Source organism: Acinonyx jubatus, chromosome B1 (assembly GCF_027475565.1).
Source record: "Acinonyx jubatus isolate Ajub_Pintada_27869175 chromosome B1, VMU_Ajub_asm_v1.0, whole genome shotgun sequence".
Taxonomy (NCBI): domain Eukaryota; kingdom Metazoa; phylum Chordata; class Mammalia; order Carnivora; family Felidae; genus Acinonyx; species Acinonyx jubatus.
The window spans coordinates 48,402,390-48,430,278 of NC_069382.1; the positions used below are offsets into that span (position 1 = coordinate 48,402,390).

Consider the following 27,889-nt stretch of genomic DNA (forward strand, 5'->3'; position numbering starts at 1 on the left):
ATTTCTCTGATGAGGCTTTCCAATACTGTGTTAAATAAAAGTAGTGAGAGTGGGCATCCTTGTCTTGTTCCTAACTAGAGGAAAAGCTTTCAGCTTTTCACCATTTTGCATGTTAGCTGTGGGCTTATCATATATGGTCTTTATTATCTTGAGGTACATTCCTATGTATCCATTTTGTTGAGTTTTTATCATAAATGAATGTTGAATTTTGTCAAATGCTTTTCTTCATATATTGAGATGATCATGTGATTTTTATCCTTCATTTTGTTGTTAATGTAGTACATCATGTTGATTGATTTGTTGAACCATCTTTGCATCCCTGGAATAAATTTCACTTGATCATGGTGTATGAGCTATTTAATGTATTGTTGAATTCAGTTTGCTAATATTTTGTTAGGATTTTGCATCTATATTCATCAGAGACATTAATTAGCCTGTAATTTTCTTTTTTGGGGTGTTCTTATCTGGTTTTGGTCTGGCAGGCTAATTGACACTGATCATTAGTAGGATATGTCTGCTGTGATAAAATGGAGGGAGAAAGGATCCATTTGGGTGCATTTCCTTTGTTCAGTTTGGATAGAAAATGGACAAGTGTGGGTGGGAGCTAAGGTGACGGAGTAGTAGAAGGACCCTGGGCTTGCTTTTCCTTTGAACACAGCTAGATAAATAACAAATCATTCTAAATACCCAACAAATGAAACTGAGGACTGACAGAACAAACTGCACACCTAGAGGGAGAAAAGAGGCCACATCATGGAAGGTAGGAGGTGTGGAGACATGTTTTGGGGGAGAAATGGATTGTGGGTGCTGCAGAGGGGAGAGAGCCCTGGTCATGGAGAGAGAAAAGAGAGAAAGGAGAGAGGAGTGCACAAAGGATCACACAAGGAAAACACTTCCACAAAGTCATTGACTGGGAAAATAAGAGGGGCTGATTTTTATGAGTTTTTGCAACCAGCGGGGCTTAAAAGCTGTAGTTTTAGAAGTCCTGGTGTAGAGCCCTGAAGGTGCTGCAGTGCTCCTGTAGAGAAGGCAGGCAAATAACTTGGGGGCAGAAGGCATAATCGTCTGAGGATCGTCTGAGATGCACTTGGAGAGAAGATTCCTCCTTCTTGGAGCACATCTGAGAGAGGTGGCATTGCCTCTCCAGGGACAAAGGAGCTGGCTAGCACCATTTCCCTCCCCTGCCCCTCAGCATAAATTAATCTCAGTAAACAGGATAGTGCCAACGTTGGCTGCTTAATCTGCTTACACTAAACCCATTCCCACCCCCCTGTACTATCCTGGCAATGCTTTTCTTGGGCAAGTGTGCCTAAGAACCAGTGCAGTGGGTCCCTTCCCCCAGAAGACCAGCACAAACTCCCACATGCAACATGTCTACTGACCATAGAATTCTCCAAAGTTTCAACTCTAGTGGAAATAGTATCATATCTCTTTTAACAATTATACCAGAGCACACCTAGTTAAAACACACCATACTCTGGCCATGATCCAAACATTCCCCACCATCAGCAAGGATAAACTCTGCAGAGGACTGACCTGAGGAATAGAGCAGCAATAACACAATAGCAGAATGCACACAACATACACCAGAGACACTTCCTGAAGTGCTAGGCATTATATAACCTATAAGTGTGGATATTATATAACTTCTTCATAAACCCATTACTCTCAGGATCAGGAAACATAACAGGCTTTCCTAACACAGAGAAGAATACAGAGACCTAGATAAGATGCAAAGACAGAGAAATTCATCCCAAAAGAGAACAAGAAAAGGTCATGGCCAGGGATCTAATCAAAACAGATATGAGTAATATGCCTAATCCAACATACCTAGATTGATTTAAAGCAACAATCTTAATACTAGCTAGACTTGAGAAAAGCATAGGAGGCATCAGAGATACCCTTACCACAGAGATAAAAGAGCTTAAAACCAATCAGGCCAAAATGAAAAATGCAATAACCGTGATACAAAACTGACCACAATGAGCAATGAATAAGTAATATAGAAGATAGAATTATAGAAAATAATGAAGTTGATCAAAAGAGGGAAAGAAAATCTTGGATCATGAAAGTAGACTCAGGGAACTCAATGACTCCATGAAATGTAATAACATTTGTGTTATAGGGGTCTCAGAAGAAGAAAAGAGAGAAAAGGGGGCAGAAGATTTATTTGAGGAAATTATAGCTGAAAACTTCCCCAATCTGGGGAAGGAAACAGACTTCCAAATCCAGGAGGCACAGAGAATTCCTATCAAAATCAATAAAAGCAGGCCAATGCCAAGACATATTGCAATTAAATTTGCAAAATATAGAGATTAAAAAAAAATCCTAAAATCAGCAAGACAAAAGAAGTCCCTAACTTGTAGGGGAAGACCAGTAAGGCTAGAAACAGATCTGTCCACAGAAACTTGACATGCCAGAAGGGAGTGGCATGATATATCATGTGTGCTGAATGGGAAAAATCTGCAGCCAAGAATACTCTATCCAACAAAGCTATCATTCAGAATAGAAGAAGAGATAAAGAGTTCCCAGACAAAGAAAAACTAAAGTAGTTTATGACCACTAAACCAGCCCTACACAAAATACTAAAGGGGACTCTTTGAGTGGAAAAGAAAGACCAAAAGCAACAAATACTAGAAAGAACAGAGAAAATATCCAGAGACAATGACAAAACAAGTAATTAAATGGCACTAAATTCATATCATTACTCTGAATTTAAACGGACTAAATGCTTCAATCAAAAGACACAAGCTGTCAAAATGGATTTAAAAAAACCAAGGCCCAACTATTTGCTGCCTACAAGAGATTCATTTAAAAAAATTTTTTTTAATGTTTATTTATTTTTGAGAAAGAGAGACAGAGAGTGAGTGGGGGAGGAGCAGAGAGAGAGAGGGAGACACAGAATTGGAAGCAGGCTCCAGGCTCTGAACTGTCAGCACAGAGCCTGATGTGGGGCTCAATCTCATGAACTGTGAAATCATGACCTGAGCCAAAGTAGGGACGCTTAACTGACTGAGCCACCCAGGCACTCCAAGAGATTCATTTTAGACCTAAAGACATCTGCAGATTGAAAGTGAGACGATGGAGAAATATTTATCATGCAAATGGATGTCAAAAGAAAATCAGAGTAGCCATATTTATATCAGACAAATCAGGTTTTAAACCAAAGATTGTAACAAGAGATGAAGAAGGGCACTACATCTTAATAAAGGGGTTTATCCAACAAGAAGATCTAACAATTATTAATATTTATGTCCCCAACTTAAAACACCCAAATATATCAATCAATTAATCATAAACATAAAGAAACTCATTGATAATAATACAATAACAGTGGGGAACTTTAATACCCCATTTACATCAGGGAACAGATATTCTAAGCAGAAAATCAACAAGGAAACAAGGGCTTTGAATGACACTCTGGACGAGATGCACTTAACAGATATATTCAGAACATTTCTTCCTAAAGCAGCAGAAAACACATTCTTTTTGAATGCACAGGGAACGTTCTCAGAATAGATCACATACTAAGTCACAAATAAGGCCCCAACAAGTACAAAAGGATTGAGATCATACCATGCATATTTTCTGACCACAATGCTATGAAACTAGAAAAAAATTGGAAAGGCCACAAATACATGGAGGTTAAAGAACATCCTACTAAAGAATGAATGGGGGTGGGGTGCCTGGGTGGCTCAGTCAGTTTAGCATCCGATTTTTGGCTCAGGTTGTGATTTTGCAGTTTGTGAGTTCAAGCCATACATCAGGCTTTATGCTGACAGCTGAGAGCCTGGAGCCTGCTTCAGAGTCTGTGTCTCTCTCTCTCTGCCCCTTCCCCATTTGTGTTCTATCTCTCTCACTCTCAAAAATAAATAAACATTAAAAAAATTTTTTTAAATAAAAAAAAAAGAATGAATGGGTCAACCAAGAAATTAAACCAGAAATTTTTTAAATACATGGAAATAAATGAAAATTAAAATATGAGTCAAAAACCTTTGGGATGCAGCAAAACAGTCATAAGAGAGACATATATAACAATACAGGCCTACCTCAAGAAGCAAGAAAAATCTCAAATATATAACCTAACCTTACACCTAAAGAGCTAGAGAAAAAGCAACAACTGAAGCCTAAAGCCAGCAGAAGAAAGGAAATAGTAAAGATTAGAGTAGAAATAAATGGTATAGAAACTAAAAAAACAGTATAACAGATCAATGAAACCAGGAGCTGGTTCTTTGAAAAAATTAATAAAATTAAAAAACTCCTAACCAGACTCATCAAAAATAAAAGAGAAAGAACCCAAATAAATAAAATCACTAATAACAGAGGAGAAATAACAAACACCACCACAGAAATACAAACAAATTATAAGAGAATATTATGAAAAATTATATGCCAACAAATTGGGTAATCTAGAACAAATGGATAGATTCCCAGAAACATATAAACTACCAAAGCTAAATAGGAAGAAACAGAAAACTTGAACAGACCAATAACCAGCAAAGAAATTGAATCAGTAATCAAAAACCTCCCAACAAACAAAAGTCCAGGGCCAGATGGCTTCACAGGGGTATTCTACCAAACATTTAAAGAGGTGTTAATACCTATTTTTCTCAAACTATTCCAAAAAATAGAAATGAAAGAAAACTTCCAAACTCATTCTACGAGGCCAACATTTACCCTGATCCCAAAACCAGACAAAGACTCCACTAAAAAAGAAAACTAAAGGCCAATATCCCCAATGAACATGAATGCAAAATTTCTCAGCAAAATACTAACAAATTGAATCCAACATACATTAAAAGAATCATTCACCACGATCAAGGGGAATTTATTTTTGCATTGCAAAGGTGGTTCAATATTCACAAATCAATCAGTGTAATACACCATATTAATAAAAGAAAGAATAAGAACCATATGAACTTCTCAATAGATGCAGAAAAAAAGCATCTGACAAAGTACATTATCCATTCTTGATTAAAACCCTCAACAAAGTAGGGATACAGGGAACATACCTCACCATCATAAAAGCCATACAAAAGACCCACAGCTAATATGATCCTCAATGGGGAAAAACTGTGAGCTTTTCCTCTACAGTCAGGAATATAACAGGGATGTCCACTCTCACCACTATTATTTATCAGAGCACTGGAAGTCCTAGCCTCAGCAATTAGACAACAAAAAGAAATAAAAGAAGCAGGAAAAGACTTCTCTGACCTCAGCCGTAGCAATTTCTTACTTGACACATCCCCAAAGGCAAGGGAATTAAAAGCAAAAATGAACTACTGGGACCTTATGAAGATAAAAAGCTTCTGCACAGCAAAGGAAACAACCAACAAAACTAAAAGGCAACCAACGGAATGGGAAAAGATATTTGCAAATGACACCCAAACTATGGAAAGAGCCCAAATGTCCTTCAACTGATGAATGGATATAGAAGATGTCGTGTGTGTGTGTGCGTGCGTGTGTGTGTGTGTGTGTGTGTATATATATATATACACAACGGAATATTAGCCATCAAAAAGAATGAAACCTTGCCATTTGCAATGCCATGGATGGAGCTAGAGTATTATGCTGAGTGAAATAAGTCAGTCAGAGAAAGACAAATATCATATGATTTCACTCATATGTGGAATTTAGAAAATAAAACAAATGAATATAGGGGGAAAAGGAAAACAAGAGAGGCAAACCAGACTCTTAGTTACAGAGAAAAAACTGAGGGTTACTGGGGAGGGGGGGTGGGCTAGATGGGTGATAGGCATTAAGAAGGGCACTTGTGATGAGCACTGGGTGTTGTATGTGAGTGATGAATCACTAAATTCTATACCTGAAACTATATTACACTGTATATTAACTAACTGGAATTTAAATAAAAACTTGAAAAAATGAAAGAAAAAAAAGAAAGAAAGAAAGAACGAAAATGGACAAGTGCAGGAATCCCAGCCTGAGTGGGATTTGGTAACAAGGGCTCAGACCCCCTTAGAGGTGAGAGTCTGTGTTATGCCACCAGGGTAGCCACTGGGACCAGCAAAGGTGCTAGCTGAGTTTGAGGGTAATTTAGAACGGAGAGCAGAAGAGGGAGATGATGAGTGTCAGCATGGCCCGGAGGCCAGTTCAGAAGTAGTGTTGTAGTTCCTCCCAGAAACATTCCCCTTATAAACTTCCCCCAGGAGGAGAAGTACACTGGCATCCCATGCATAGACGGGGAAGTGTTTCCAAGCAGCGCAATGGGCTGTAGTGGACACTGTAAATCATCACTTAGATCTGCAGCTACTGGGTGGCTATTGGCAGTTAGCTTTCAACTGTCAGCCCCTTAAGGGACTCTGCCTCAACTGCAGAGAGCTGCTTTGCCAGAGATCACATCTCTTCCCAGGGCAGCTTACATCCAATGATTAGCCAGCGACAGTATAAAGATCTGGCTAACTGGGCTCAACTTGGGGCAGCTCTGAAGGCTTTCCTAGCTCCAGAGCTCTCTGTGGGGTTGACCAAAGCCGTCACTGAGCCTGCATCTCAGCTGGACATCTTCCTGTGTCCACTCCTGCTCCCTACACCACCCTTCAACAGTATTGACCCTAAAGGCACTCCTTAGCAAACATCTCTCACATCTCATAGTCTGCTCCCTGGGAACCCAATCTGCAGCACCCAGATTGCACAGCTACTAAGTAAGGATGCTGGTTTTCCGTGCAGGTAGTATGGATTTGAAAGCTAACAAAACAAGAACACTCTTTGGCATGCCTGAGAATTTAGAATCAATCCTGCAGAGAAGAAAGCAGAGTGGGAGAAATCCTTAACTAACTTTAAGTCTTAAAGGACTGAGAAATCACTGAAGAGGTTGAGTTTTTCGAAGTGGCTTGATTGAATTTCAGTCAGGTAAATGAAGCTTGAGATAGAAATTAAAGGGAAACAATGAAGGGTTTCCTTTTTGCATACTCTGAGTCCTAGAAATCACACATATTACAAAATATTTATAATCAGTGAGATTTCACTGTCAGAATTGGAGAAATCATCAGAATTATAGTGCTTATATTAGTTACATAACTGTGTACTTTCCCAGGAACTGTCTAGTATGTCAGTCTACAAAAATCTTGCTGCATCCCAAACATCAAAGCATGGAGCTAATGAGAAAATATCTACAAGTTATTCAATTCAAAGTCATTCTTAGTCCTCTGTGGTGGGGTAAAACAGTGACCCTTCAAAAGATATCTATATCAAATCTGGAACCTGTGAATATAACCTTATTTGGAACAAAGGGTTTTGCAGATATAATTAAGGATCTTGAAATGAGGGTTATTCGGGTGGGCCCTAAATCCAGCCACAGGTGTTTTTGCAAGAAAAACGCAGAGGGAGATTTCAGACAGACAGAAGGGAGGGGCGCTTGGGTGGTTCAGTCGGTTAAGCATCCGACTTTGGCTCAGGTCATGATCTCACCACTTGTGAGTTCGAGCCCTGCATTATTAGACTCTGTGTTGACAGCTCAGAGCCTGGAGCCTGCTTCGAGTTCTGTGTCTCCCTCTCTCTTTGCCCTTCCTCCATTCTCTCTGTCTCTCTCTCTCAAATAAATAAACATTAAAAAAAGATGGACAAAAGGGAAGACACAGACACACAGAGGAGAGGATGATGTGAAGATGAAAGCAGAGACTGGGGTGAGGCAACCCCAGGCCCAAGAATGCAGGAAGTGTCAAGAAATGGGCTCTGCTAGGGCCCCTACAGGAGCACAACCCTAATAGATTTCAAACTTCCAACCTCCAGAATTGTAAGAGAACAAAGTTCTGTTATTTTAGATTACCAAGTTTTTAATAGTTTGATACAGTAGCCATAGGGTACCAACATACCCTCTCACCTTCTGCACCAGAATACATCCTTGCCTGGGAAATATACAGTTTTACGTTCCTCAACTGGCCAAAGAAATAGTTGGAATTACAGGACTTCCCCCAGGCGTAAGTGCTATGGGTACAATTGTTGTGTGAAAAATGTGCACAGCTGAAGACACAACAGTATTGATCTGCCTGTGGATATGAATTGCAGCTCCTTTCCTGAGAGAGAGGGTGAGGGTAGGTAGATTTTTATATCTTGAGTCTATTTCTGTCAGGCCTATGCTCAAGGTCAAACCATTTAAAAACCCATAGACAGTCTTCAATCCAAAGAATTGATCTTACTAGCATCCTGATAATAAAATAAAAAGTAAATCATGTATTATTGCAACCAATTAATGCAACTAATTAATGCCACTCTGGGAATCAGACCTTCACTTTGATCCCATTTTCCACTGTAGGAAAAGTATTGATACAATCGTAAGAATATCTGAATGAGGAAGAGGACACTTGGAAAGAAACCCAAAGAGATATATTGTTCTTTCACTTACAGTTACAAGGAGATTCATTTTACAATGCACCATTTTAACAGTAACATTGTATATAGAGCTATTGTTATCTCTCCCTCTGGGAGCATACAGAAAGATTTGGCCTTATCTGTGAGGTTCAGGAACCTCTCAGGTGCTGCTGAGGAGTCCCAAAGCTCGGCATCTTTTACTCCAAGGAGTATGGGGGCAGGTGGAGGTGGGAGCAAATAATGAGTAAAAAGTGTTTTTTTAAGGCCTTACATAAAACTCCCAAGTGATGGCAAATTATTTAGTGCAGAGACACTGAATAAAAATGAAGTAACAAAGTAAAGTGAACAGACAGAATAAAAGAAATAATATTTAATTTAACCCTGGACAATCCTGAGAGGCAGATGTTATTGTCCACATTTTACATATGATAAAAAGGAGGTTCTAAGAGGTTGAGGGACTTGAGGTCACAGTAAGAGAAGAGGCCAGGTTACAATGCAAACTTGTCTGACCACAAAGGTCCTTCTCCTTGAATTCTACCACATCTCCTCAAAGTCAAATATACACATATTGGGAGCACATGGAAACCCCCTTGGTAGAGAAGATAGTAAATCTTGTCTACCTCACAGCACATAAGGTAAGGGGTCAGATAAGATTATTGATTCATTCACATAATATAATGAGTTTTGGATGTCTTGGGTGTCTCAGTCATTAAGCATCTGACTTTGGCTCAGGTCATGATCACACAGTTCGTGAGTTCAAGTCCCACAGCAGGTGAACACGAGCCCCACATCCAGTGAGCAAGAGCCCTGGATGAGGTGCGCTTGTCTCTCTCTCCTCTCTCTCTCTCTCTCTCTCTTCCTCTCTCTGTCTCTCTCTGTCCCTCGCTCACATGTGCCCTCTCTCTCTCTCTCTCTTAAAACAAAACAAAACTTAACCAGTGAGTACATGCAGCATAGAAAGATGAAAAGGCACAACTGTCTCTACCTTCAAAGAATGTGTAGTCCAGAAAGGTAAATGTGAAATACAGAAACAACAAAGGATGTTGTGGGTGCTAGAACACAAGAACAGATCAAATACAGAAGTTCAGAAGAGAGAGGCTACGTTTAGATAGAGGTAGCATTCTACTAAGTCAGAGGAATTTGGTCATGTGGGGAAAGAAATTTTATGCTAAAGAAAGCAAAGCTAGAAAGGCAAAATGGGTTACAAAAATGCTTTGAAAATGTATAAAATGTATAAGCCATTATTTGAAGAGAAACCCATATGAAAATAAATGTCGAGGGGCGCCTGGGTGGCGCAGTCGGTTGGGCGTCCGACTTCAGCCAGGTCACGATCTCGCGGTCCGTGGTTTCGAGCCCCGCGTCAGGCTCTGGGCTGATGGCTCAGAGCCTGGAGCCTGTTTCCGATTCTGTGTCTCCCTCTCTCTCTGCCCCTCCCCCGTTCATGCTCTGTCTCTCTCTGTCCCAAAAAAAATAAATAAACGTTGAAAAAAAAAAAAAAGAAAAGAAATGTTGAACAAACTCCAGCTTTAGATATATCCAGGGATGGACCTCAAATATAGAAAAATTGGGGTCATGAAGACAATGTTGAAAAATAAACTATTGTGTGATATAATCTGCAGTAGAGATTCCCACTTCTGGATAGATGGAAAAGACAGACGTTTCCCTATCCTTCCTGGTAAGTACAACTAAAACTCTGAACATTATATATGAAAACAAACAAACAAAAAAAGACCCTGAAAGGTGGAGACAATATGGTCAAATATGTAGGGACTTTGGTTACTAAGAAACCTAGTGGTGAATTCCCTGGGTTTTCTTTTTGCTTCACATATCACAGACCTGGAGCTAAGAAGCCACCAACTCAGAAACACAAATGAGTGCAGATGAAAAAGCTCAAAAAAAAGCTTGTTCTCTCTATCCAAAACCAGAAAACAGCAGCCTAGTAAGACAGAACACATTTAGAATCACTCTTCTCCAGTGAAACACCACTTTAAGAAGTGTGGCCCCACTCCCACCCGTGCCAGCAAAGGCCAAATGGAGAGCCTAGATTTCTACCTTGCCAGGCTGTTGCAAGGCACTCCAACACATACGCTGTTCAACCATGGTGGTGTCAGAAAAGGCTGAGTACTGACCAGGGTGCTCAACCCTGCCAGGGGATAATGGTGTTCACTACCACCACCCCTCCCCACAGTGTCAACGGAGACTATACTGGGAGTCTGGACTTCTATTCCTACCTGGTAGTAAAGAAGCACCCTGCCTCTCCCCTCTGGAATGCTACCAGAGCTTTCCTCATGGAGAATCAGGACTTTCATCGCCATACCTCAGAAACAAAACCAGTTCCCCCATTAAAAGTGTCAGTGGAGACTATATGGGGAGCAGTATAACAAGGCACTCTTGCCTCTCATAGCCAAGTTAGTAATAGCGGAAGCCTAGTAGGAAGATACAGCTATTACATGTCTCTAGTAGTAATGAGGAAATCTCCATTGAGGTATCATCAGAAGCTGAGAGGAATGTGGACTTTTACCTCCACTGGAAATAGTGAGGCAACATCTCCCCTCACCTAATGGAGTGGTGTCAGAGGAAGGCAACAAAAACAGAAGGCTTAAAAAGATTCAGTCTCATAACATAATACCCAAATGAATATCTCCATTAAAAATCACTTGTCTTGGGGTGCCTGGGTGGCTCAGTCGGTTAGGCGTCCGACTTCAGCTCAGGTCATGATCTCACAGTCTGTGAGTTCGAGCCCTGCGTCGGGCTCTGTGCTGACAGCTCACAGCCTGGAGCCTGCTTCACATTCTGTGTCTCCCTCTCTCTCTGCCCCTCCCCTGCTCATGCTCTGTCTCTCTCTGTCTCAAAAATAAATAAAAACATCAAGAAATAAAATAATCACTTGTCTTACCAAGAACCAAGAAGATCTAAAAAAAAAAAAAATCATAGATGACCACAGTGAAATGACAGAGATGTTAGAATTATCTGACAAAGATGTTGAAAAAGACAGCATAAAAGTGTTTCAATAAGCAATTTAAAATGCACTTTAAGGAACAAAAATTAGAATGCCTCAGGAAAGAAATAGAAAATATAAAGAAGAATCTAATAAAAAATATAGAACTTAAAAGTAAAATAATCAAATGAAAATTCAGTGGATGGAGCCACTATTATAGAGGAAGCACCTGTGTCCTGGACCCTGGAGACACATTTACTCCACACACACACCCTCACTTTGGACCCTGGTTCTGCATGCATCTAGTCTAAGCATACCACTATAGAAAATCATAAAATCATAAAAGAAGAGAATAAGAGAAGAAGAAAAGAACAAAAGAATTAACGACATCCAGAAAACAATTAACAAAATAACAATAATTTCATAGCTATCAATAATTACTTATTACTTATTACTGTGTGAACAGACTAAATTCTCCAATCAAAGGCATAAAGTGGCTGAATGTATAACAATCAAGACCCATCTATATGCTGCCTATAATACAGTCACTTCAGCTTTATAAATTTTTTTTTAACGTTTATTTATTTTTGAGACAGAGAGAGATAGAGCATGAACGGGGAAGGGTCAGAGAGAGAGGGAGACACAGAATCTGAAACAGGCTCCAGGCTCTGAGCTGTCAGCACAGAGCCCGACGCGGGGCTCGAACCCACGAACTGTGAGATCGTGACCTGAGCTGAAGTCAGATGCTTAGCCGACTGAGCCACCCAGGCGCCCCGTCACTTCAGCTTTAAAGACACACACAGACTAAAAATGAAGATATAGAAAAACATATTTCATACAAATTGAAACAAAAAAAAATCTGGGGTAGCTATACTTATATCAGACAAAATAGACTTTCAGACAAAGTCTGTAATAAGAGACAAAGAAGGCCATCATATAATGATAAAGGGGTCAATCCAATAAGAGGATATAGTGTTTGTAAATATTCATGCACCCAACATAGTAGCACCTAAATATATAGAGTAAATATTAACAGACCTAAAGAGAGAAATAAATAGCAATACAAAAATAACAGAGGATTATAATACTTGACCTTCATCAATGGATAGATTATCCAGACAGAAGTCAATAAGGAAGTATTAGAAATAAACTATACCTTATCAAATGAACTTAACAAATATGTTCAGAATAATCCATCAAAGAGCAGCAAAATACACATTTTTCTTAAGCACACATAGAAAAGTCTCCAAGATAGATCACATGTTAGACCACAGAACAAGTCTTAATAAACTTAAGAAGATTAACATCATATCAAGTGTTTTTTCCAGTCACAATGGTATGAAACTAGCAATTGATTACAGAGAAAAAACTGGAAGGTTCACAAATATGTAAAGATTAAACAACATGCTAGTGAAAAAACAATGGTTCAAAGAAAAAATCAACAGAGAAATCAGGGGCACCTTCATGGTTCAGTTGGTTAAACATCCAACCCTTGATTTCAGCTCAAGTCATGATCTTTCAGTTTGTGAGATCAAGCCTCATGTTGGGCTCTGTGCTGACCTCACAGAACCTGCCTGGGATTCTCTCTCTCCCTCTCTCTCAGCCCCTTTCCTTCTCTCTCTCTCTCTCTCTCTCTCTTTCCTCTCCCTCTCTCTCAATATATGAATGAATGAATGAATGAATGAATGAATGAATGAATGAAACATTTAAAAAATAAAAGAGAAATCAAAATTGGGACAAATCAAAATGGAAATACAATACCAAAACCTATGAGATGCAGCAAAAGCAGTTCTAAGAGGGAAGTTTATAGCAATAAATGCCCTCATTAAGAAACAAGATTTGCAAATAACTTAGCTCATCAAGGAACTAGGAAATGAAAAACAAATGAAGCCCAAAGTTAGCAGAAGGAAGGAAATAACAAAAATCAGAGTGGAAATAAATGAATAGAGACTAAAAAAGACAGTAGAAAATATCAGTAAAAATAAGAGCTGGCTCTTTGAAAAAATGAACAAAATTGATAAACCTTTAGCTAGACTCACCAAAGAGACATACAGAGAAGAGAAAAGGAACTTGAATACATGAAATTAGAAATGAAAGAGATGCTGTAACTGGAATACACAGAATGCCACAGAAATACAAAGGATCATGAAACTACTATGAACAATTACATACCAACAAATTGGAAATCCTACAAGAAATGGACAAACTCCTAGAAACATATGACCTACTAAGATTGACTCATGACGAAATAGAAAATCTGAACAGACCAACCACTAGTAAGGAGATTGAATCAGTAATTTTTAAAAAAAATCTCCCAACAATGAAAATCCCAGAACCAAGTAGCTTCATTGGTGGATTTTTACCAAATGTATAAAGAAAAATTCACACCAATCCTTCTCAAGCTCTTCCAAAAAATCAGAGGAGGCAACATTTCAAATTCATTTTATAAGGTCAGACTTACCCTGATACCAAACCTAGATTAAAAAAAAAAAAAAAAAAAAACTAGCAGAAAAGAAAACTACAGGCCAATATCCCAGATGAATACAAATGTAAAAATTCTCAATAAAATACTAGCAAACCAAATTCAGCTGCACATCTAAAGGATCATTCCCATGATGAAGTAGAATAATCCCCTGAGATGCAAGGATTGCTCAACATTCAGAAATCAGTCAATATGATACAACACATTAACAAAATGGAAGAAGAAAACCCACATGATCTCTCAATCACACAGAAAAATACATTTGATAAATTTTGCTTCAATCATCAAATATAATTTAGAAAATTTAAGGAGAGATGGAAAGTCTCTATTTACTAATATTTTTCTTTATGTTTTTTCTTACTTCCTGGTATGAACGACTTTCATCATTCATGTATGATTAAAACTCTCAGCAAAATAAGTATAGAAGGAACTTGTGTCAACACAATAAAGCCATATGTTAAAAACCCACAGATAACAACAAAATCAATAGGGAAAAACTGAAAGATTTCCCTCTAACATCTGGTAAAAGGCAAAAATGCCGACTCTCAACACTTCTTTCCAATATGGTACTAGAAGTCCTAGCCAGGGCAATTAGACAGAAAAAAAAAAAAATTAAAGGCATCCAAACCAGAGGAGGCAAAGTTAAATTATCTTTTTTTGCAGATATGATTATGTACATTGAAAATCCTAAGATTGAACAAAAAATTATTAGAACTAATAAATTCGGTAAAGATGCAGGATACAAATAAATATACAAAAATCAACCACATTTCCATATACACAAACAACAAACTATCAGAAAAAGAAATTAAGAAAATAATACCATTCACAATGGCAAGAGCAACAAGAAATAAACCTAAATAAATTCACCAAAGAGGTGAAAGACTTATACCATAAAAATTAGAAACCATTGATGAAGGAAATTATAGAAGACACAGATAAATGGAAAGACATCCCATGTTCATGAATTGGAAGAACCAACATTGTTAAAACATCCCATACTATCCAAAGTGACCTACAGATTCAATGCAATCCTTATCAAAATCCCAGTGGCATTTTTACAGAAATAGATAAAAATAATACTGAGATTTATATGAAACCACAAAAGACCCTGAATAACCAAAGCAATCTTGAGTAAGAAAAACAAAGCTGGAGATGTTACACTTCCTGATTTAACAACATATTACAAAGCTATAGTAATCAAAACACTATGGGTACTAGTGTTAAAAAAAAAAAAAAAGGTATATTGCCTGATGGAACAGAATGGAAAGCCCCAAAATAGATCCATACATCTAGTGTTACCTTATCTTCCACTTAAATGTGGAATCTAAAAAACAAAACAAATGGGGGCGCCTGGGTGGCTCAGTCAGTTGAGCGTCCGACTTGGGCTCAGGTCATGATCTCACACTCCATGAGTTCAAGCCCCGCGTAGGGCTCTGTGCTGACAGCTTGGAACCTGGAGCCTGCCTCAGATTCTGTGTCTCCCTCTCTGTGCCCCTTCCTCACTCATGCTCTGTCTCTCTGTCTCTCAAAAAATGAATAAACGTTAAAAAAATTTTTTTGAAAAATAAAAAACAAAACAAATGAATAAACACTCAAAAATCAAAGTCAGACTTACAAACACAGAGAACAAACTGATAGTTGCTGGAGGGGAGGGGGTTTGAGAGATGGGCAAAATGGGTGAAGGAAAGGGGGAAATACTATTATAGAATGAATAAATCATGGGTATAAAATTTACAGCACAGGGAATATAGTCAATGGTATTTTAATAGCATTATGTGGTGACAGATGGTAGCTATACTTTTGGTGAGCATACTATAATGTATAGAGTTGTTGAATCACTATGTTGCATATCTGAAACTAATGGTCTCACTTACATGTGGAATCTAAAATAGTCAAGTTCATAGAAACAGAGAATAAAGTGGTGATTATAAAGGGATGAGGGGAAAGGAAAATCAGGAGATGTTAGTCAAGAGGTACAAAATTTCAGCTTTGCAAGATGAATAAGTTCTGGAGATCTAATGAACAACAATGTGACTATAGTTAATATTGTATTTTATACTTTAAATTTGCTAACAGGGTATGTCTTAAGTGTCTCATCACCAAAACAAAAGAAAGGAGATGATAACAATATGAGATAAAGGATATGTTAAGTACTCTAATGGTAAATATTTCACTATATATACGTATATCAAATCATTGAGTTGTACATCTTACATATATGTAACTTTAAATTGTCAACTAATACCTCAGTAAGGCTGGGCAAGGATAATTCAATAGATGGATTCAACACAGAATAGAGAAACAGAAAAGAATCAGTGAACTTGAATATAAACAATAGATATTCCCCAGTCTGGGGCACCTGGGTGGCTCAGTAGGTTGAGAATCTGACTCTTGATTTCAGGTCAGATCATGATCTCACAGTTGGTGAAACTGAGTCCCTCATGGGGTTCTGTGCTGGCAGTGTGGAGTCTGCTTGGGATTCTCTCTCTCCCTCTATCTTTCTCACTCACCTCACTCAGGCTCTTTCTCTCTCTCTCAGAATAAATAAATAAACATAAAAAAAGAAATTCCTCAGTCTGAACATCAAAGCAAAAATAGAGTAGACAAAAAATGAACAGAGCCTCAGTAAAGTGTGGAACCAGAACAAGAGATCTAACATTTGTCATTGGAGTCTCAACAGGAGAGATGTAAAAGGGCTGGGCTGAAAAATTACTTGAAGAAATAACGGCTGAAAACTTTCCAAATTTGGCAAAAGACCTAACCCTACAAATTCAAGAAACTGGAGCAACTGGACAACCTCAGGTTAAAAAATTAAACTTGAAAACACAGACAAAGCTGGGGTGGGAGGAACTATTAAAACGAATTACACAAACTCTTCACACAAAAACAGGAAATCCAAAAGGCCAATAATAACCATATGAAAAGAGATGCTGAGTTTCATTAACAATCAGAGAAATTTTAATTAAATCGCAGTGGGAACCCACTGCACCCCCAGCAGACAGACAAAAATTAGAATTCAGAAAATAAACATAAAATGTTATAAAAAAATATGGAGCAGTAGAAAATTAGATCGCCAGTAGGAATATAAATTGGTGTAATCAATTTAGAAAACAAGTTGCTATTATATAGTATAAGACACACATACTCTATAAATTCCACTCCTGTGTATATATGCCAGAGAAACGCATGTACATGTGCAACAAAAAGTTTATATCAAAAGGTTATATACTGCATGAGCCAATTTATGTAACATTCTTGAAATGACAAAATTAGAGAATAGAATCAAAATTATAGAACAGATTAGTGGAGATGCCAGTGGCTATCAAAGAGCAACATGAGGGATCCTTGTGGCTGTGAAAATGTTCTGTACCTTGATTATATCATTGCCAATATCCTGGTTGTTATATTGTACTAGATTTTTATAAAATGTGACCATGGGGGGAGACTGAGTAAAGGGAATATGGAATCTCTCTGTATTATTTAAGTGCATGTGAATTACAATTATCTCAAAATAGAAAGTAAAACCAAAAAAATGCAGTGAAAACAGTATATAGATGCTATACACAATAATTGCAACTATGTAAAAATATGTGCAAAGATTAGAAAAAATACACAAAACTGGGAATAGGTGTATTCGGAGTAGAATTATAGAGAATATTTTTCCTAAAATTGTAAAACTGTGATTATCTCTCCCCCCCCCATCTTTAATAGTTTGTCTAAGGTATATAGTACAGCATTCTGGAGAATAGCTCAACATATTTTACTCAATACATTTCATATGCAAACGCCAGGTTTTACTTTTTACTGCAAGAATAGCAAAAACTACACCCAATTTAATCTGTCCATGAATGAGTCATATGAAACCTCTAAGCCTCAGTTTCTTCAGAAGATTAATAACATCTCTCCTATATGCCTCACAGCATTGTTAAATAAGGCTTGAAATGGCAAGGTGTGTCCAATCTGTAATCCACTGTAAATCCAAGGTAGTATGCAATTATAAAGTAGTTCTGTTTCAGATAAATTCAGTACACACAATTTCATTGACTAAAATTGGCTGAAGTAAGGAATTAATTAATTCTATCTACTGTTATGGGATGAATTTTGTCCCCTCCAAATTCCTATGTTGAAATCCTAATCCACAGAACCTCAGAATGGGACCGTATTTGGAGATAGTGTCTTTAAAGATTATCTCCTAAAGATTCGGTTAAAAATTAACCTAAATTAAAATGAGGTCATTAGAGTGGGCCCTGTGCCCATATGACTAGTGTCCTTACAAGAAGAAGGCATTAGGACCCAGACACACAGAAGAAAGACCATATGAGGACACAGTGAGAAGATGACCATCTACAAGCCAAGGAGAGAGGCCTCAGAAGAAATCAACCCTGCCAACACCTTGATCTCAGACTTCCAGCTTCCAGAACAATGAGAAAATAAATTTCTGTTGTTTAATCCACCCAGGCTATGGTACTTTGTAATGACAGCCCTAGCAAATTAACACACCTACCTTGAACCCCCCTCCAAGGGGGGTCTAAGTCTTCAACTTAGACATCCAGATGGCCAACAGACACATGAAAAGAGGCTCAACGTCACTCATCATCAGAAAAATACAAACCAAAATCACACTGAGATACCACCTCACACTGGTCAGAGTGGCTAAAACTAACAACTCAGGAAACAACAAATTCTGGTGCAGATGTAGAGAAATGAGAACCCTCTTTTACCGTTGGTGGGAATACAAACTGGTGCAGCCACTCTGGAAAACAGTGTGGAGGTTCCTCAAAAAATTAAAAATAGAACTACCCTACAACCCAGCAATAACACTACTAGGAATTTATCCAAAGGATACAGGAACGCTGATTCATAGGGGCACACGTACCCCAATGTTTATAGTAGCACTTTCAAAAATAGCCAAATTATGGAAAGAACCCAAATGTCCATCAACTGATGAATGGATAAAGAAGATGTGGTTTATATATACAATGGAATACTACTCGGCAATGAGAAAGAATGAAATCATGCCATTTGCAGCAACGTGGATGGAAATGGAAGGTATTATGCTGAGTGAAATAAGTCAGTCAGAGAAAGACAGATATCATATGTTTTCACTCGTATGTGGAACTTGAGAAACTTAACAGAAGATCATGGGGGAAGGGAAGGGGAAAAAATAGTTACAAACAGAGAGGGAGGGAGGCAAACCATAAGAGACTCTTAAATACAGAGAACAAACTGGGGGTTCATGGAGGGTGAGGGAGAGAGGAAAATGGATGATGGGCATTGAGGAGAGCACTTGTTGGGATAGGCACTGGATGTTGTAAGTGATGAATCATGGGAATCTACCCCTAAAACCAAGAGCACACTGTATACATTGTATGTTAGCCAACTTGACAATAAATTACATTTTTAAAAAATGAAAAAAAATCAATCAATCGATCAATGAATCAATAAAAAGTCTTCAATTTATTGTCAGCCAGTGAGATATAGCAAACGGTCCCAGAGGACTCTAACCTGGATGTAGCCTGGACTCAGAATCAAACCAACCTGGGTTAGAATTCTGTGTCTGCCATTTCCTAGCTGTGTGACTTGGGAAAATGACCTACTGTCTCTGGATCTTAGTTTCTTCTTGCATTAAAGGTGGGCTCCTACCTCGCAAGGTCAAATAAGAATCCAATGAGACTGGATTAAATAAGGTGAAGTTTAAGACGTGCCTGACACCTGCAAGGCATATAATCGCTTGCCTTTCCTGATCTTAAACATAACGACCTTCACTTGTAGATTTCTTGGTACTTTTACATACATTTTCATCTGAGTTTTACTTGATTTTCAGTTAAAATAGAAAAGATAAACATAGGAAAATCTAAAGGATTTGAACAAAATACAGAGCTAACTATATCTCTATCATTGGAGGAAGGGGAAAGGGAGGGTGATGACTGTTTGCAAAATACTTCCAAACCATCTAGTAAGTGCTATAAAAGTGTTTGCATTCTTTGACCTAGTAATTCTACTTTGGGGAAGAGCCTCCAGGAAAATCCCCAAGAAAAAAAAGATAATTTGTACAAAGAGGTTCACAGTGGTTTCATACAGAAAACTGAAAGTTTGGAAATAACTCAAATACTCACCTCGACATGTACCACCACTCCCCACCCCCAGCCACTACCCCCACCAAAACTAGAGAAATTGTAAAGGATAATAAATCAATAGGCTGGTCTATTCTGAAGCTGCAAATAATGTCAAATAGATAAATGATTTTAACACTGGGAATGTGTTTGAAAAATACCAAGTGATAAAAGCAGGACACATGATTGCACCCACAAAGGTTGTGTCTACGCAAACATTAATCAACCAGCACTGACAGACCCAAGATGAAACTGTAGCAATAGAAAGAAAATGTTTCATTTATGAGGTTCTTTAATCTGTAAACTTGCTTAAATTTTCAAAATTAAAAGCAAAGGAGTCCTCCCAACCCACAGGCCAATAACCACTGTTTTAACTACTTCTTTGCCATACCTCTAAGTGTAAAGAGTCTCTCCCCATCTTTTGAGTAGTAGATTTACCAGTCTTTATAAAAGCAGAACACAGGCAACGGTACAAGGGGTGTACTTCCCCAATCCTAAAGCTCTGTGTTTTTCCCTCTTGATGCTTTTGGAATCCTGCTCTCCCTCTGTAGGTCTTCTGGCTAAGAGCTCCAACGGGTACTGTCTCAGGAGCCCTGAGCAAACAAACACAACCCCTTTCTCCAAAGCCCCAAATTCTGGACTGAGTCTCTCCCTTACTTCTTTCCACAGAACCTTCTCTCCCAAGGAAAAAAATATATATACTCTTTTTTTCTTTTTTGAAAACAAGGAACATAAATACAATACCTACCTGTAAGAGGAAGAGTTTTCCCAGATATTTTGTTTCCTTGTAAAGGTACGGGAATCTTGAGAATCTGAATTCTGACTCTGAATTTTTACTTGGCTTGACTCATGGCCAAGAATTCCAAGTTGGCTCTGGACCAAGGTATGTAAGCCTTCATTTCTTCTTCTGCAAAATGAGGATGCAACCATCAACCTGATGGGGTGATGTGAGTACAAATGTGTAAAAGATTGAGCACCATGAAAAAGAACAATCAGTAAATGCTGCACCCCCACACCCTTTTCCTCTCGTGCTCCACATTTCCTAATCCAGTTTTTAGGAGCTCCTCAACTGTGTTGCCTTCCATAGAGATTTTTGATTCACTAAAGGGAGAAAGACTCTGGGAATGGGCTGCCTGCCAGAAACATTTCTAATTCTTTAAAAGCCCCATGTGAAGGGAACCATATCCTAAAACAAGGAACAAATAACAAGTTTTTTCCAGAATGAGGAAGGAAATAAATGAGCAGGCTTTCCCTCTCACACATGCCTTGCTTAGAGGAGATGTCTGTCAGGTACCTGATGACTGCTATCTTTCTACCAACCCTCCCAACCAGGAGAACCCAGACCTAGAGTCCAAGGACATGAGTTCGAGTCCTGATTCTGGTGTGGGTAGAGTCTTTGGGCAGATTGCCAACTAGACTAAGCCTTAATTACCATATTAGCATAACTCAAATATATCTCTGCCCCTCAAATTCATCTAGACTCATTCTTCCAAAACAGGCTCTTCATTTGGTCTCTTCCAAGAACCTTTCCCAACCCCCCCTTACATCTGATGTGTAAAGGAAATCATGTCCTTCATTTGGCTCCACGGCCAGCGTCACCACCTTTGTTTAACCTTTTCTGTGAGCCCCCTCCAGGTTGTGGGGCCCGTTTCCCAGCTCTCTCTTTTCAGCCACACTCAACACTTTGCTCTGGCTTTTCTTCCCCTCTCCTCTCACACCAAGCATACCTATACAAGGCCAGTTTTATTTCTCTCTGAAGTCTTCCTGGACTACTGCTACACCTCTCTTTCCAAGCTCCATATGCCTCAAAACTGCCTGAATCTGCATTTCATTGAACAATTATTCCCTTTGTTCAGGGATCACCTTGCACTGCCTTACCATTCCCATGACTCAGAATGTTCACAAACACTGCTTCCATTTGATGGAAAGCTCCTTTCAAAATAAATTAGTAACGAGGACCCACGGCTTTTTCCTAAAAGGTGAATTCAAAGATTTGTTTGAAGACTCTTTTTCATTTTAAAATGTACAGGGATGTTAGCTTGAGGCTTCCTTCTGAAAGCAAGAAAAATATAAATTTCTTCTTAGAAGGCAAACATTCCATTTTTATGGATTAAATCTGATCCTCAGGATAGGTATGTAGTAAAATATATCTGTGCTACTTTCTGTCAAGCTACACCAGAGATAACTAGATGCTGGCCTTCAATGATGCTGGAGGAAAGCTAAGCCTCTGGTAGAATAAGGAAGGGAGGTCCAAGGTCAGAAGTGAAAAGTGCACTAGACACCCACATGATGGCTAAAATGAATTCTGAAAAATTATTTCATAAAGATCATAAAGCAGATTATATTTTCCATGTGAAAACCATATTATAACTGAAAGTTGATTGAGTACCATTAATATACCATGAAAGCAAAGATGTGCTACCTATAAAATAGTGCTCTAATTATTTACAAGAAAAATGTATGCAAGAATTGGCATAAATATATTATAAATATTCTATACATACTGATTAAAAGAGGGATTCCATAGAACACTCATAAACATACATGAATGTATGATTCTATTTATCATAATTTTTTATCCACAACATATTAACCATAATAACTATAAACACGGAATTAATACTAACTTTCCTTGTCTTTTTTGGTATCTGGACAAACTTGGAGAAGATGGTTTGGACAGTCCAAGTTTCCTAAAGAGTTAATTGGAAAAGTTCGGACAGGTATAGCAAATAGAAGTATTCAAAATGATCTGATTTACCTTAGAGCAACCTCAGAGCTTTGTAGGTGGTAAGCTGAGCAGGTGGGGTGGCAGGAAACATGTAAAAGCCAAAGAGAGTGCCCCCATAATTATTCTGGAAGGAAAAAATAAAGTAAGGAGTCATCCAAACTTTGGCAAAATTGTTGGTAGTAGGTGGGGGAGAGGAGAACCAACATGGATAGCAGCAACAGACACTGGGGTCAGAGTGTGACACGTTCCCTTTTTTTTGGTTAACTTTAAGTGTCAATTTGGTAGGTTCTAGTACACAGTTGTTTGATCAAACACAGTCTAGATGTTTCTGTGTAGTTATTTCTTAGATATGATTGCATTTAAGTCAGTAGACTTTGCATAAAACAGACTATCCTCCATAATATGGGTGGACCTCATGCATCAGTCAAAGGTCTTAAGAGCAAAGACAGGTTTTCCAGAGCAATTCTTCTCAAGATTGCAGCACAGAATTTCTACCTAAGTTTCCAGCCTGCTACCCTGTGGAATTCAGATTCAAGACTGCAACATCAAGTGTTACTGAATCTCCAGCCTGCCAGCCTACCCTACAGGTTTCAGACTTGCCAGCCACCACAATCACATCAGCCAATTCCTTAGAATAAATCTAAATACATGGATGGTTGGATGCATAGATAGGTAGATAGATGATAGATAGATATGTTTGATTGATATGATGATATGATATGATATGATAAATAGATGATAGAGAGAAAGACAGAGACAGAGATGTGTATTCTGTTTCTGTTTCACTGGAGAACCTTGACTAATACACTCTTCTAGCACCAGATGGGAACAAGTTGTGCAAAGAGAGGCCTCGACAGCAGAGAAGCTGTAACAAATGAGGAAAACTATGGCCAAGAACTCCACTTCACTACATCCATAGATCACTTTTCCAAAAACAAAGAGTCCTCAGAAGTTATTGGATGGCCCTGGACACCACACTTTTTAAAAGTAGGAGCCATCAATTCAGAATCACAGCCTTAGGAGTCTATCATCAAAATCATGCAGGGCTCAAAAATCCAGATCAAAACTGTGGACATTTATTGTGAATCAATCAGATGAATTTGGAAATGAGGCCAATTCACCTTGATATCCTGTCACTATAAAATCCTCTCAGAGCCAAAGCATAAGAGACTCTTAAAAACTGAGAACAAACTGAGGGTTGATGGGGAGTGGGAGGGAGGGGAGAGTGGGTGATGGGTATTGAGGAGGGCACCTTTTGGGATGAGCACTGGGTGTTGTATGGAAACCAATTTGACAATAAATTTCAAAAAAAAATAAAATAAAATAATAAAATCCTCTCAGAGATATTTCCATACTCCCCCCTAGGGTCAAGCACCCAGCACCATCAGGTAAGTGCTTTATTATCAGCCCTCTGGTTTAGGGTGAGAGCAAGGGCTCCAGAACCAGAGAACCTGGTGCCACCACTTTCTAGCCTTGAGAAGGGACAACAGAAAAATTTGTGAAATGAAGATAATTATCAGGCTTACAGGGTGACTGCAGTGCTGTATGAATGAAACTGATACCAGCCACTCACCATAATTTAGTGCTGTTTGCAAGACAACTCCTAGGATCCTTCACATGGGGAAAAAATCCCCTTTGGTTGTGACCAGCAGGGTCCAATGTAGGGGTCCCCAGAATGGTACGAAGGAGCTAATTTTCACATCTCAGAGAGCAGACCCCTTAGGGAAAAAATTGGCCAAGAGACAGCGACTGACAGTAAAGTCTTTAAGGAAGAGGAAATTGGATTCTGGCAGGTGATGCATCTCAGCAGGGCTAGGGCAGGAGTGTTGCCATAGTACCCTCCCAACTGGGAACCCTACAATCCTTAAAACGGGGAAGTAAGGGGAACTCAGCAGGCTTCAAGAGAACAAGCCACTTTACAATTATTACCTTATTTGATTCTCACAGCGATCCTCTGAAGCATAATTAGTCCATCTTAATTTTTTCTTTTACAGATAAAGAAATTAAGGTTCCAAGAGGTTGAGACTTGGCCAAGTTAAGAGGCGTAAGAGGTTGTAAAAGGTGACCTGGGAGTGGCACACAGGCATGAGTGATTCCACCCCCGCCCCCTTTCCACAACACCTGTGTTCTCATTCATAACTTCGGGAAGAGCTTACTCTGTCGGGGCCTATTAGGTGCTGCACTACAATGATAAATGAGGTGGACGAGGCCCCAAGACCCACACAGACAACAATAAACAGGGAAACTATTTTTTCAACGAAACGATTCTTTCAAAGAATGGTCAAGAGTGAACAAAACACCCCAGCCTCATGGAACTTTTGCTTAACAAGGAAGACAGATATTAAATAAGTGCAGAAGTGTTGACTCTTACAAAGGAGAAGGGCAGGATGTTTGGGCACACATAGTAGGCGGGAGTGTTTTGGGGTGAAGCAAAGTCTTCTGGAAAGAAGTGAGGTGAAGCTGAAGCTGACAGATGGATAAGGCTTGTATGGACAAGGTTAGTGTGGAGAAGGGGTGGGGTTTGTGTTCCAGGCTCTTAGAAAAGATACCCAGGATGACCTGGAGATAAGAAGGAGTGTCACTTACATGGAGTCCTAAAGGACTTTGCAGCCCCACACTGGGATTTTTGAGTCTTGCTGTACTAACCAGAATGAGCACACACAAGCGCCTAAGTATAGAAGAGAAATAAGTCAAAGCGATGTGCTTGTATCAGAAGCAGCAGAAAACATCAGTGATTAAATTTAAGTCAGTTTTAATTCTGGGAATATGCAAGTCAAAGCCCATTTGATGTCCGATTGAGCTAATAGGTTACAAATTCAATCAGAAATTGTAAAGACTTGTCAATGATAGAGGAAGTCCCTTGAAGCTCTTCTGCGACAGCAGCCAAGTGAGCCTGGTAAAAATGCAAATCAGATCCATTCATTCCTCTGTTTGAAACCCTTCTGTGTGCGCTTAAAATCCAAACTTCCCACCATGGCTTCAAGGCCTTATGCCTCTTTTTCCCCAGCTCACTCTCCGCCAGGCACACTCACTGCTCAGCTCTATGCCACACCAAGCTCCTTCCTGCCTCTGGGCACCCATGGAGGCTGTTCCCTCTGCCTGAAATGTGCATAAAATATTTTTGAAAATTTATCAGAAGGGTACTATTAACAGTAGTTACCTATGAGGCCGGGGATTGAGAAGGGAAGGAGACTTTTACTTATTTTGTACATTTCTCTAGTGCTTGAACTTTTCCCAGATGTGTGTGTGTGTGTGTGTATGTGTGTATACACACACATACACACATACACACACACACACACACACACACACACACACATACATATATCTTTTTACTGGTAACTTCTCCCTAATTCCAGCTCCCCGCCTCCTCACCATAGCCCCCAAGAGGCAGTCGTCATCATGAATGTTGTGTTTATTAGTCTCTGCCTTTTTTTTAATGTTTATTTTTAAGAGAGAGAGAGAGAGCACAAGTGGGGTGGGTGGCAGAGAGAGATGGAGACACAGAATCCAAAGCAGTCACCAGCCTCTGAGCTGTTAGCACAGAGCCCCGATGTGGAGCTTAAACCCACAAACCATGAGATCATCACCTGAGCTGAAGTCAGATGCTTAACTGACTGAGCCACCTGGGAGCCCCAGTCCCTGGCTTTTTAAAAAAGGAGTTTACTACATATATATGTAACCCAAACACAATTTGGGATGTCCTAATTCTCCAGGAAACTGAATTCTTTCCTGGAAGGAGAGAGGAGACCCGTGAAGATGCGACATACGGAGTCTCTACTCTGGGCCCCATCCCATCCGCAGAGGGTTTGGGGTGGCCGTCGAGCAAGTGTGGGACCCCAGGTTGAGGCTGCCTGCTTGAGAACCTGGAGACTTTCGCTGGGAGGGCAGGGCCAGGGCTGGTAAAAAGAAGCCCCTGGGAATGCTGTTGGGAAATTTGGGGGATTGGAAATCATGACCACAGCATGTTTCAGCATCTCCCACCAAGACACAGGGTCTATTCCCCCACCCTTTGAATCTGGACTGGTCTTGATACTTACTTTGGTCAACTGAATGTGGTAGAAGGGACATTGTGAGGTTCTAGATCTTAAGAGCCCTGCAGCTTCCACTTGCTCTTTGTTTTGATACAACCACCATGTAAAGAGGTCCAGGATCTCCTTCCAGAGAAAAAGGCCACATAGAGGGAGAGATCCTCAAGGATGAGAAATTATAGGGAGAGGAAAGAAAGCCAAGATCCCTGGGCTGACAACCACACTGGGACTCCATCCATGTGAGGGAGGTATATTGGATCTCAAATGACACCACATGAAACAGATGAGCCGTCCTCACAGAGCTCTGCCCAAATTCCTGACCCACAGATTCACAAGCAACAAAGCAGTTGTTTTTACCCACAGAGATCTGGGGTGCTCTGCTACAGCAATAGATAACTGACCCAGTGTGAGAGAACAAGAAAATGAAAATACATCTCAATCAATGGAAAGTTTTCAGGGCCCAATCTTAGAAAACATTCAGGAAGTCAGACTATAACGGGCCATCTGACTCTGCATGTCAACTCATCCCAAAACAGCAATTATCTGACACCACATTCTTCAAGGATACTCTTAAAAGGTGAGAAAAAGTGGCTTATGGAGTTTATAAGGTATGTCATATAGAAAGCTTTCTAGGGGTGCCTGGGTGGCTCAGTCGGTTAAGCATCTGACTTTGGTTCAGGTCATGATCTCGCTGTTTGTGAGTTCAAGCCCCACATCAGGCTCTGTGCTGACAGCCTGGAGCCTGCTTCAGATTCCGAGTCTCCTTCTCTCTCTGCACCTCCCCTACTTGTGCTCTGTCTCTCTCTATCAAAAATAAATAAATGCAAAAACAAATTTTTTTAAAGGGAAAGGTTTCTAGAATCCTCTTTAGAGTCTCTCTTTATCAAATGTTTTTCACAACAGCAACTGCTAAAAATCAATCTCTCACCCTCCCTTTTTCTGCTTACACACATACACACGTGCGCACACATGAGCTCGTGCACATACACACGCACTGCACACATGTGTACACATGAGCACACACATACATTCCCTACCTCCCTGCCACATCACTCTCCCTGCACATCCTCTCCCTGCCCTGGCCATCATCTCTGTGCCCAGAGACCCTCACTGCTTTCCACCACCCCATGGGAAATATAATCTCTTCTCCTTCACTGACTCTTCTTTTTTTGCAGGGAGAGCCACTCAGAATTCAGATGGACCCATTCTCTACTTCATGACTTACTCAAGCATGATGACCACACTTGCCAAGACCAGTACCATGTGGTC

The 27,889-nt window shown here is 39.5% G+C and overlaps 1 long non-coding RNA gene across 2 annotated transcripts in view; it reads right to left on the minus strand.

The window, feature by feature from the left end:
- The window catches only part of LOC106983019 (uncharacterized), a 52,700-nt gene that overhangs the window by 9,807 nt on the left and 15,004 nt on the right, over positions 1–27,889 (minus strand). The gene's annotated exons all lie outside the window — the stretch shown is intronic.